The following is a 12,594-nucleotide window of genomic DNA, read 5'->3' on the forward strand; positions in this document are numbered from 1 at the left end:
TGCTAGGCCAGAGCTCGCTTGTATCTTAGCCAATTTAAGCTTGAAGAGTGCCATTGTAGCATTCGACCAAACCAGCTGACTGGGGGTGATTTGCAGCATGAAATCTCTGCCTTAGTCCCAAACCTGCACACACTTTCTTCATAATCTGACCCACAAATTCACTTCCGTTGTCACTCCATACCATTCTCGGCAATCCAAACCTAGGGAAAAACTCCTTCAACAAAACCTTGGCTGTAGATAAGGCAGTATTATCCTTAAGAGGGTAAGCCTCTATCCATCTTGAAAAGGCGCAAACAACCACAAGCACGTACTTTAGGTTGTTGCATCTCTCCATATGAATAAAGTCCAACTGTAGAACCTCAAACGGATACGTTGGAGGAGCAAAATGACCTGCTGGAGTTGGAGTTCCCTTGCCAGGATTATGCATCAAACAAACCATACAATTTTTCACCAGATTCTCAGCACATTTAGGAATTCCAGCATTCTGCCATACTGGAGCCAACAACTTACATATCCCTTTTGAACTGATATGAGCCATTCCATGTGCCATCGTAACCACTGGAAGCACATACGCATCAGGCAACAACCATCATTGGTGTTCGGACAACTCAATCCAACAACCAGTAGAATCCAACATTCCCGTAGTCTCTCTCCACACATTCAATTCTTTCTCAGTAGCTTCAGCCTGAATCGATTTCACACTATCTATTGTGTCTTCACACATTCCATTCCCCGGAACCCATCTAGTAGGGCCTGCAACATACATTCGACTCATCACATTCTTCGCTGTTTCTCTTGCTACTTCATCTGCAAACGCATTACCACGACCAACATCATCCGTAACCTTCCTATGTGCACTGCATTTCGCAATCGCAACTTGTGTCAGCAAAGTAAGTGACTCAAGAATTTCATTCACCAACTGTCCATGCTGAATCTTCGTGCCATGGGAAGTAAGAAATCCTCTCTCTCTCCACAAACGTCCAAAACTATGAGCAACACCAAACGCATATTGGCTATCAGTATACACAGTCACTCTCTTTCCCTTCGACAACACACATGCTCTCATCAGTGCAATCAACTCTGCTGCTTGAGCAGAATTCTGTGGAATACGTGCAGTTTCAACAATCGTGTACAAAGTCGTAACCACATACGCTGCAGTCGTATCGCCATTCGGGAGCTTAAAGCATGAACCATCTACCCATAAGGTACCATTAGAATTCGAAAGAGGAGTATATTTCAGATCAATTCTAACCTTCGTTTCTTCCTCTGTCCGAAGAAAACAATCATGCTGTTCCTGAACATCTGTCTCTACAGAAATTGGCAACAATGTAGCTGGATTCAATGTGTTGCACCGTTTTATATGCACATGACTCGCCAAAAGCGTCAACTCATAACCTGACAAACGTGCACTAGTAAGATGTTGAATCTTCGTTTTATTCAATAAGGTATCCACTGCATGTGGGACCATCACAATCAACGTATTATCCAATACCAGACCAGCAGACTGTCGGATCGAAACAGCCGCTGCCGCTGTACCTCTCAAACAACTCGGCAACGCCTTAGCTACCGGATCTAAAGTAGCTGAAAAATACGCACATGGGCGTTGCTTATCTTCAAATTGATGTGTCAACACTGACAACGCACATCCCTCTCTCTCGTGCACGTAAAGCGTAAAAGGCTTAATGTAGTCGGGGGTACCCAACACCGGAGCAGGATACAACGCATCACGCAATTCAGAAAACCGTCTCTGACATTTGTCAGACCAAGGCAGAGGATTCGGTGTATCCTTAAGAGTAAGTGTCAACAGAGGTTTTGCCAACAAAGAAAAATTCGGAATCCGCTGTCTACAATACAAGGTGATACCCAAGAAAGCACAAACTTCTCTCTGTGTGGATGGTACAGTCATTTGCGCAATTGCTTGTATATGTTCTGGGGTCAATCGCCTTCCCTCCTTCGACAAGAGATGACCTAAGTAGGTCACTTCTTGGCGACAATATTGCAACTTCAAAGGCAACACTTTATGATGAAGGTCAGACAAATGTCGTAACAAAGAAAGAGTAACTTCTTTACAAGTCTCTTCATCATCAGCAGCAACCAACAAATCATCCACGTACTGGATAAGAGTCGCACCAGAAGGCAAAACAAAAGAATCAAGCTGAGTCTTCAAAGCCTGACTATAGATGGATGGACTCTCACAATAACCTTGAGGAGCACGCTTGAACCGGAAGCTTCGGCCTCCTAAAGAGAAGCCAAAAATATTTCCACTCTCTTCAGCAATTGGAATACTAAAGAAAGCATTCTTCAGATCAATAACAGAAAACCAGGCAGCCAAAGCAGGAATCATAGTCAGTAAAGCAGTAATGTCCGGGACAACAGGAAACTGCGGCACAACAATCTTATTGACCTCTCGAAGGTCGATCACAAACCAATACACAGGTGGCTGGGAAGAGTCAGTATATTTAAGAACAGGCAGAACAGGACTATTACACACATTACCTCTCGTTTCTTCAATCACATCTTTCTCAACCAAATCATAGATAATCGCTAAAAGGGCTCTTTCACCATCATTAGATATTTGGTATTGAGGAATGCGAGGTAGCTTAGTATTCATTTTGAGGGTAAAAATGTATGGTGGAATCTGCAAGAGGCCAACATCATTTGGACCCATAGCCCAAAGAGTATCAGGGAGAGAATGCAATTTCAGTGGAAGTCGATCTTTAGACAAATACATCGGAGAAATCACTTTCTTACCCAACGTAAGATGTACTCCCGAAGGAGAACAATACAATGTTGCATGCAATCTTTTCAAACCCAAAAGATTCTCACCACAACCTGTTGTTAGAATTAGAGGTGCTTCCAATTCACAAGGCCCAACCGAAAGAGACAAGGGACAAGAAACCGGGTTACGAACTGGGGCGCCAAAAAAATCCCACCGAAACATTCGTCAAGCCAGACAAAGGTGCGCCAGGGAGTTTAGAGTGCATGATAGAACTCTTTGCCACACCAGTATCCAAAAGAAAAGGTTCTGACACACCTGATGTAATCACTTCAACATAAGGTCCACTCTGGTCTACTGGAACTGACACTACTCCCTCTCTTTGTCTATGGCTGTCCTAGCTATCATTAAAACCAGCATTGTCACTTTCAACATAATAATCATCAGCATAATATTGGGCCGACTGACCAGAAGAAACATTCCGTTGATCAAAACAATTCATGGAATTCTGAGGGGGAAAGGAACGTCCACTCTGGGGGAACACACTACGTCCTCTACCCCTAGGTACTTGCTGGACACCACGACCTCTCACACTAGACATACCATTCGCACGTTGTAGCAGAATCGGGCAACTATGCTTGAAGTGGCCTTCTTCCTTACAATAAGCACACTGATTAGGGCCTACCGGAATTCGCTGAGGAAAAGACTCGGACTTCTGCAACACTCTCTGAAACTGTGGAGGTTGCTGAAACTCACGCTGATTAAGGCGAGGCGGATACACCTTCTGTAAAAGAACCTTCATCTTTAATTCTTTAGTCTTCTTCTCTGCTTTATCCTTCTCATCTTTATCTCTATTCTCGTAATATTGTGCAGTAACCAATATCTGGGCCGAAGAAGAAACAGCCCATGAACTCTCAGAGTCCTTCAACTTCTTACAAAGCTCGGGGAGCAAATTATAGACAAAACCTATCCACAAACAACCTTTGGCCACCTTCTGTACTCCTATCTTGACCACTATGATCGATGAATGTTTCCTCAAACGGAATCTGTACTGCGCATGCGTCTGTCACACTCACGTGACATGACGTATTCCTCTGCTTGGAGGGAAATTCTTGCTCCTGCGCTCTAGAACTAAGGTGGCTGCTTCATGTTTTACTTATTAAAGCACCTGCTACTGTTTTTACTAAACATTGTTCATTCTGCCTAAATCCTAATGCAATAGTTAAATAAAAGTAATGGGAATAGAGTAGAGATAAGTGGTATACAATGCATTCATTTATTCCTTGTTCTAAAATTGTTTCTCTTCTATTTTGCATGTATCGAATTTTAGGCCTGACATGTACTTCTGAACTCCATCTTTGGAGGAACTGCGCCTGTGCAGAAAAGCTCAAATCCCTGAAGAATTGGCATTGAAACCCGGCCAAGTCCTGACTTGCTAGAATATGTTCCTGGGAACTTTACCTCCTGACCCTTGGAGAGGAAGCCAAACTGAATTGTTATATTACAATGTTATTGATATTGAACATTCACTGCCGGGTGGAATAAAAGTGCATAGGAAAATAAAGTTATGGGAGGTAACAATAATTTGAATATATGGATGAGGTAACCTCATGACTGGTATGGTGTGATGACCTCTCCTCTTCTTTTGACCAATCAAATTGTGGGAATACACAACTTGCAACATTGGGGGGGTGGTACACTGCCTTGGAAAATGGTATATCTAAGGTAGGCTTAGCTAGTTAGTATGTCCGACTTGTCCGAATAGCTGACCTGTCACTGACCCAACGCACTCAATAGGCGATCGAGAGCAGAGGTGCTGGTGGAGCACTCTGTCTGAAGATTTCAATAACCCAATCGGTGTTCTGAGGGAAGGAGTTCAATAACCCAATCGGGGTCCGACTGTTAGCTGCAGAGAGGGGAGTGACGCTGGCATTGCACTTTAGCTGTGGGTGCCGGTCTTAACCAGTGGTGGTCCTGTCCTGATCCAATTTGGTCCGTACCTGTCTTGATTCTGGTCTGCACCTGTTCTATCCTGCTGGCACCTGCACTATCGGGGCTCTGTTCTTATCCTAGTCCGTTGCCAGGGTTGGTCTTCATACCATTCTAGGTAACTATAAATTCATGTGGGTATGTCATTGTGCTGTTTCCCTTTTCTACCCTTCCTATGTTTCAGTGCTTAAAGAAAGTTTCGTAATATTTTCATCTCATCTTGCTTTGATCATATTCTTTAACTGAATTAAGTATCCTAAATTTACATAGATAAAGTGTTTAAACCTGTCCAGAGTCTGTGGTTATTTGAAAGTTAAATGCAAATGTTATTTTTCTACCTATAATTCTAACACCCTTGATCCCTTAGGACTTTTGGGTACCAGCTAAAAGTATTGGTAAGTCAATGGTATAGGTCCTAAAAAGGTAAATCTAAACTTGGTAGGGAAACATACAGTGGGTCACCTATTCAAAGTGTGAATGTGTTTTATGGGCCCAGGTGAGTATGGTAAAACGAGCAGGTGGTAAACCCACGCCCTATTAGTTATTTCGGTAGCAGCAGTATGGTTAGGGTTTAGTTAAGATAGGTAGTTAGTCGTGTTAGGATTATTGACTTGCATTTTGAACTTGATTTATTTATTAACCAACTTGTTCGTCCTGGTGCAATATATAGATGACCTACTGGTGGTGTCTAAAACTCGAAATGACTGTGTTGTTGATACCATTGCTTTACTGAATCATTTAGGTGAAGGAGGACACAGGCAGTGGATTGTGGGATTTGCAGTCCTAGCAAAACCATTGATACAAATGACAAAGAAAAGAGCAAAGGACCCAGTAGAATGGGATGACAAAAGCACGTCATCTTTCTCAAAATGACGAGATTGTCTGTGCTAAGCACCAGCATTAGGGATGCCCGATTACTCGAAAGACTTTGCACTGTTTTGTGATACACGAGACAATTGTGCACTTTCAGTTCTGACTCAGACCCATGGTCTGATGAGACGTCCTGTGGCATATTTTTCTTCCAAATTGGATCCAGTGGCATCTGCATTGCCAGGATGTCTGAAAGCAGTAGCTGCAACTTGCATGAGTCTTGAGCAAAGTGAGTCCATTATTATGGGACATCCAGTGACTGTGTATGTTCCACATGCAGTCGTGATTTTGTTGACTAGAACTAAAACTCAGTATCTAACTCCTAGTCGGCTGACTAAGTATGAGCGAATCCTTCGAGGTGCAGCCAATGTGACCATTGCTAGGTGTAACATTCTGAACCCAGCAACACTATTGCCTGATTCACATTTTGCAGAAGTCAAAAATAAAATTGAACATAATTGTATCGACCTCACAGAATACTGTACTAAACCTCGCCCAGACATAAGAGAAGAACCATTAATAAATTCAGAACATGAACTATTCGTAGATGGTTCATGCATGCGACATGAGGAAGGAGGATTGTGTGCTGCTTATACTGTGTGTACTTTATGGGGTCCAGTCGAAGCATCCTATTTACCTGGAGTCAAGTCTGTACAAGTAGCCGAATTAATTGCATTGGCAAGGGCTTGCAAAACTGGGAGAAATTTGAAAGTAGCCATTTATACTGATAGCCAGTATGGCTATGGGGGTGTGCATGACTTTGGCAAACTCTGGATGCAAAGGGAAGGGCTGAAGAGGGTTTCCTTGTTTACCTTGATGGTAGGCCTGTGTTACCACACTGTATACTTGCTCCTATGGCTAGGATGTACTACAGAGATTCCCACCTAGGGCGGGACACCATGATTAGGTTGCTCAGGCAAACTTGGTTCAATGCGAGGTTCAGGAACGTAGCAGAGAGTCTTTGCCATAGGTGCTTAATTTGCCAGCAAATGAATCCTGAGATGAAAACTGTAGTGTTACCAGGAAAGATTGGAAAGGCAGAAGGTCCATTCATGCAATTACAGATTGATTTTATTCAGTTACCCCCTTGTCGAGGACTGAAGTATATCCTTGTCATTGTCTGCCTATTCTCAAAATGGGTGGAAGCCTACCATACGAGAAGAAATTATAGCATTACTGTAGCAAAACTCCTACTCAGAGAGCTCATTACACATTTCGGTTTTCAGTAACAATTGAATCAGACCAAGGAAGACATTTTAATAATGAAATAATTGGTCTAATCTGTGAAGCATTTAAAATTGAGCAAAAGCTGCACTGTGTGTACCACCCAGAGGCTTCTGGAGTGGTAGAACAACTGAATGGCACAATCAAGTCTAGACTGGGCAAGATATATGAATCTACTCCATTAGCGTGGCCTGAAGCTTTACCTCTTGTTCTGATGGGACTCAGAAGCATCCCAGACAGAAACACAGGCTTGAGTCCCCATGAGATACTCATGGGAAGAGCAATGAGGCAGGCATGGGTGCCAGGACACAAGCTGACGAATATATCTGATGACTTAGTACTAGATTACTGCAAAGAACTGGCTGACGAAGTGCGTTCTATCTCTCACCAGGTTGGAGAAGATGCTGTCGCCAGACAATCAACCCCAGCACATGATCTGATTCCAGGTGACTGGGTAGTGATAAAAGAATATACCCGAGAATCTTGCCTAGCTCTGAGGTGGGGAAAGCGACTTCAAGTGATTTTGGTTACCACCACAGCTGTGAAGTGCAAGGGAATTCTGAATTGGATCCATGCGAGTCACACCAAAAGAGTGACTGAACCTGATGAAAAAGAAGCTGAAGGTTGTGTAACTGAGGAGTCTCAAGAAGTTGATTCAGAAGTAGTTGATGATGAACAACCAGGCACAAGTCAGGATGAATGGATTCCAGTGATTGACATTCCTGCAGATTTTGTGAGAACCAGAAGTCAAACCTATCTAGATAGACAGAGTGATAGTGAAGATGAGTCAGGACGAAGAAGAACAAGAGATCGAGATACCTGAGCAGGACCAGATAGGTGTAGAAAAACGTGTTCAGGAAGAAGAAGGCGAACCAAATCAAAGTCAAATTCGGCACACTCCTGAACAAGGCCAGATTAGTATGCAGGCACAAGAAAAAGAAACGAGACCTGGAGAAAGTCAGATAGAGTGGGATACAGAAGATGAAAATGTACAAACTGTGCCACAACTAAATTAAGATAAAAGAGCATTTGAAGAAGAACAAAACAAATTGTCAGCTAAAAGACTCAGAAAGGGAGATAAGTGGACTGGTTTTGTTAAAAGATTGACATTTTGCCTTTAAACAATAAATGAAGAACCAGAGCATGTAAACGAAATATCAAGTCAAGCTGGGCCTTCCACAGAGCAACCAAGAAGGAGGAGTCCACGACTGAAAAGACTGAATAACAAATTCAGAGGCCCTGAATGGACCTATGTCATCCTTGAAGATTTTGAAAATTTAGAACTAAGGGCCCGATGTAGGTAAATCCCATTTACCGATTTAGAAATACCGAATCTTACCGATTCGGTATTTCAAAATCGGTAAATGGGATGTAGGTCCCAACATCTGGATTCGTTACCGAATCCTTAACAATTCTTTAATTACCGATTCGGTAAATACCGATCCGGTAATGCCCATTCATTCCTATGGGCTTTGAAGCCCATAGGAATGATTAGGCATTACCGATTCGGTATTTACCGAATCGGTAATTAAAGAATACACAAGGGTGCAGGGGGTGTCACTTTAACACCCTCTAGCACCCCCAAAACGGGCATGTGTGCAATGTGGCACACAGACATGCCCTAAGGGCACGTCTGTCTGTCACATGGCACATGTGTACATGCACAGATGTGCATGTACACAGGAATCGGTATTTTACCATGGATTTGTATTCCATGGAAAAATACCGATTCTGTTAACCATGTGCCAAAGGTACATTTTCTACCTACATTGCTTTTTCAGTAATTTTAACGAATCGGTAAATATTACCGATTCGGTAATTATTTTACCGATTCGGTACATATTACCGAATCGGTAAATATACCGATTCGGTAATGATACCGATTCGGTAAAATTACCGAAAATGTGCCCCTACATCTCGGTAGCCCTTTACCGATTGGAAACGGCCGAAAATCGGTATTTTTGGCCGATTCGGATCGGTAAAGGGCTACCTACATCGGGCCCTAGGTGAGGAAAGTGATGATGAATTGATTGATGACCCAACTGACGAAGAAGTGAGACCAACTTGAGAAAAAGGTTCACAGGTTAAAATTCTGTGGAAAAATCTCAAAGAGGGGCTAAGTCTCCTTAGTCAGAAATGGCTGATCATACCGTTATTGGAAGACCGAAAAGAAATTGCCTAAAAAGATGCTGTAGAATATGCATATGTAGTATAGTGATAATACTCATAGTATGGCTAGGACTGACAGTAGCTGTTCCTTATTTAATGAGTAAAAATGTGAAGAATAACACTAACATTCATGAGAAAGTAGATGCACCTGAAAAGTTAAATACACACGAAAGAATAGATGTTTTCAGACAGCAAAGGGTAGATTTAGAAGCATCAGATGAGGAAGGATTACACTATAATAGAGTTAAAAATAGAACACACTTGAACGTATTTGCTAACCTATTAGTACATTATGTAGGAGCAATGGAAATAAGGGATTGTTATATTTCTATGAAATTACCTACATCTGCAGCCGAGGGTGTCGCTTATCACCCTTTGCCCCTGACATATGGTATTTCATGTAGTATTTTAGCTAGTTTATTTTAAAAGAAAGGACCTTTATACTACTACTATTCTAATTCAGATGTGATTTTTTTCTGAACTTCCTATACGTAGTAACCTGAATCCTGTACATACTAAAAGTGACATACCTCGTTATATGGGTGAATATTTTCTAACAATAGTCAAGTCAAGTCAAGTCATAAAATTTGTAAAGCGCTCTACATACCCAGAGGGTTTCAAGGCGCTAAGGAAAGGGGAGGAGGATTATTTGTCAAATATCCACGTTTTAAGCTGCTTTCTGAACGCTAGGTGATTCTGGGTGAGGCGAAGGTAAGCGGGCAGTGAGTTCCATGTTTTGGCAGCCAGGTATGAAAAGGATCTGCCTCCCATGGTGGTCTTGTTGATGCGAGGTACAGTGGCGAAGGCTTGGCTGGAAGAGCGAAGTTGGAGGGAGGGGGTGTAGAAGGACAGTCGAGAGTTGAGGCAGTCTGGTCCTATGTCGTAGAGTGATTTGTGTGCGTGGGTAAGCAGTCGGAAAGTGATCCTCTTATTGACGGGTAGCCAGTGGAGGTCTCTAAGGTGACCAGAGATGTGTTCGTTGCGTGGGATGTCTAATATGAGCCTGGCTGAGGCGTTTTGGATTCGTTGGAGTTTCTTCTGGACTTTAGCGGTGGTGCCTGCGTAGAGGGTGTTTCCGTAGTCCAGTCGGCTCGTGACCAGAGCATGGGTGACTGTTTTCCTTGTTTCGGAGGGGATCCAGCGGAATGTTTTTCTGAGCATGCGGAGAATGTTAAAGCAGGAAGAGGATACGGCGCTGACTTGTCTGTTCATTGAGAGTGAAGAATCCAGGATGACGCCTAGGTTCCGTGCGTGGTCTGTCGGGATGGGTGCTTTTCCGAGGGCTTCCGGCCACCAGGAGTCGTCCCAAGCAGAGGGGGATGTACCTAAGATGAGGACTTCTGTTTTGTCTGAGTTGAGTTTCAGACGGCTTTGTTTCATCCATTCTGCGACTTCTTTCATTCCTTCGTGTAGGTTAGTTTTGGCGGTGCTGGGGTCCCTGGTGAGAGAAAGGATCAGTTGAGTGTCATCCGCGTAGGAGATGATGTTGAGATTGTGTTGGCGAGCGATGGCCGCAAGGGGGCTCATGTATACGTTGAAGAGGGTGGGGCTGAGTGAGGATCCTTGTGGTACGCCGCAGATGATTTCAGAGGCCTCGGACTTGAATGGTGGGAGGCGGACTCTCTGGGTTCTTCCGGTGAGGAACGAGGTGATCCATTCTAGTGCTTTTCCTTGGATTCCTATGTTTCTGAGGCGTTGTAAAAGGGTGCTGTGGCAGACTGTGTCGAAGGCTGCAGAGAGGTCGAGGAGGATGAGGGCGACTGTGTCTCCGTTGTCCAGTAGAGTTCGAATGTCGTCTGTTGCTGCGATGAGGGCGGTCTCAGTGCTGTGTTTGGCTCGGAAGCCAGATTGTGAGGGGTCGAGTGATTTGTTGGCTTCGAGGAAGGCGGCGAGCTGGTTGTTGACAGCTTTCTCGATGACTTTGGCCGGGAATGGAAGAAGCGAGATGGGGCGGTAGTTTTTGAGTTCGGTGGGGTCCGCTGTTGGTTTTTTCAGAAGGGCGGTGAGTTCAGCGTGTTTCCGGTCTTCCGGGAAGGTGGCGGAGTTGAAGGAGCAGTTGATGACGTCTCGGAGGTGCGGAGCTATGACCGAGTCTGCTTTGTTGAAGATGTGATGAGGGCATGGGTCTGTGGGGGATCCAGAGTGGGTGGAGTTCATCAGGCGGATGGTGTCCTCAGTGGAGATTGGGTTCCAGGTGTTAAGGGTGTTAACGGGGGGCAGATGGTCAGCAGATGGTAGGGTGGGTTGGCTTCCGGGTTGGTTGTCGAAGCTGTTGTGGATGTCAGCAATCTTGTTGTGGAAGAAAGAGGCTAGGGAGTCGCAGAGGGTTTGAGAGGGGGTGATGTCGTTGGAGTTGGCCGAGGGGTTCGAAAATTCCTTGACGATGTTGAAAAGTTCCTTGCTGTTGTGGGCGTTGTTGTCAAGTCGGTCCTTGAATGCTGTTTTCTTGGCTTTTCGGATCAGTTGGTGGTGAGTACGAATGGCGCTTTTGAAGGCATCCTTGTTGCTGGTGGATTGGTCTTTTTTCCAGGCCTTTTCAAGGGAGCGGCACAGTTTCTTGGATTTCTTGAGGTCATCGTTGAACCATGAGGCCTTCTTGTTGCCAAGTTTGTGATGACGTTTTTTCAATGGTGCTAAGGTGTCGGCGGTGTTGGATAACCAAAGGGTGAGGTTGGAGGCGGCTTCGTTTGCGTTAGAAGAGAGGGCTGGGGGGTTTAGAAGAAGCGATGAGGAGATCTGGTCGAAGGTGATTTTGTTCCAGTTTCTTTGCAGAGTTGGTTGGGGGTGGTTGATGGGTTTCGGCTTATTGTAGGTGAAGTGAACGCAGCTGTGGTCAGTCCAGAGGAGATCCGTAGTGTGGCTGAAGGAGACATGGTTGCTGGAGGTGAAGATAGGGTCGAGTGTGTGACCTGCGATGTGGGTGGGGGAGGTGACCAGTTGTTTAAGTCCGAGGTTGGCGAGGTTGTCTAAGAGGGTGGTGGTGTTGCGGTCGTTGATCTTTTCGAGGTGGAAGTTGAGGTCTCCCAGGAGGATGTAGTCTTTGGAGGGGAGCGCGTGTGGGGTGATGAAGTCCGTGATGTCTTCACTGAATTTTGCGCGGGGTCCTGGTGGTCTGTAGAGGAGGGTGCCTCTAAGAGTTGTCTTGGGGTCGATGTGGATCTGGAAGTGAAGGTGTTCGGAGTTGGCGAGGTTGACGTCAGAGCTGGTTGAGATGCGGATGGATTTCTTATGGACGATAGCTATTCCACCTCCTGTATGGTCGGTGCGGTCCTTGCGTGTGATCTTATAGTCATCAGGGACAGCGATGGCGATGTCAGGGGCGGAGGAAGCGTTCATCCATGTTTCCGTTAGGAAGGCGACGTCAGGAGAGGTGGTGTCTAGTAGGTTCCAAAGGTCAATGGCGTGCCTGTGGACCGAGCGGGTGTTGAGAAGGATGCATTCTAGGTGGTTGGGGTCGGGAATCTGTGTTGTGGTCATAGCGGAGATGTTGTCTGTGCCGCTGAATTTGCAGGAGAGGCAGGAGAACGGTCCATGGGTGCGTCCGGGAGCGGCTTGGACGCAGTTGGGGGCGCGACCAGGGTTAAGGGCTAGGAGGGTGGCGGCATCGTAGGTAATGCGGGGGGGCT

This window comes from Lissotriton vulgaris, unplaced genomic scaffold (genome assembly GCF_964263255.1).
Source record: "Lissotriton vulgaris unplaced genomic scaffold, aLisVul1.2 SCAFFOLD_864, whole genome shotgun sequence".
NCBI lineage: Eukaryota > Metazoa > Chordata > Amphibia > Caudata > Salamandridae > Lissotriton > Lissotriton vulgaris.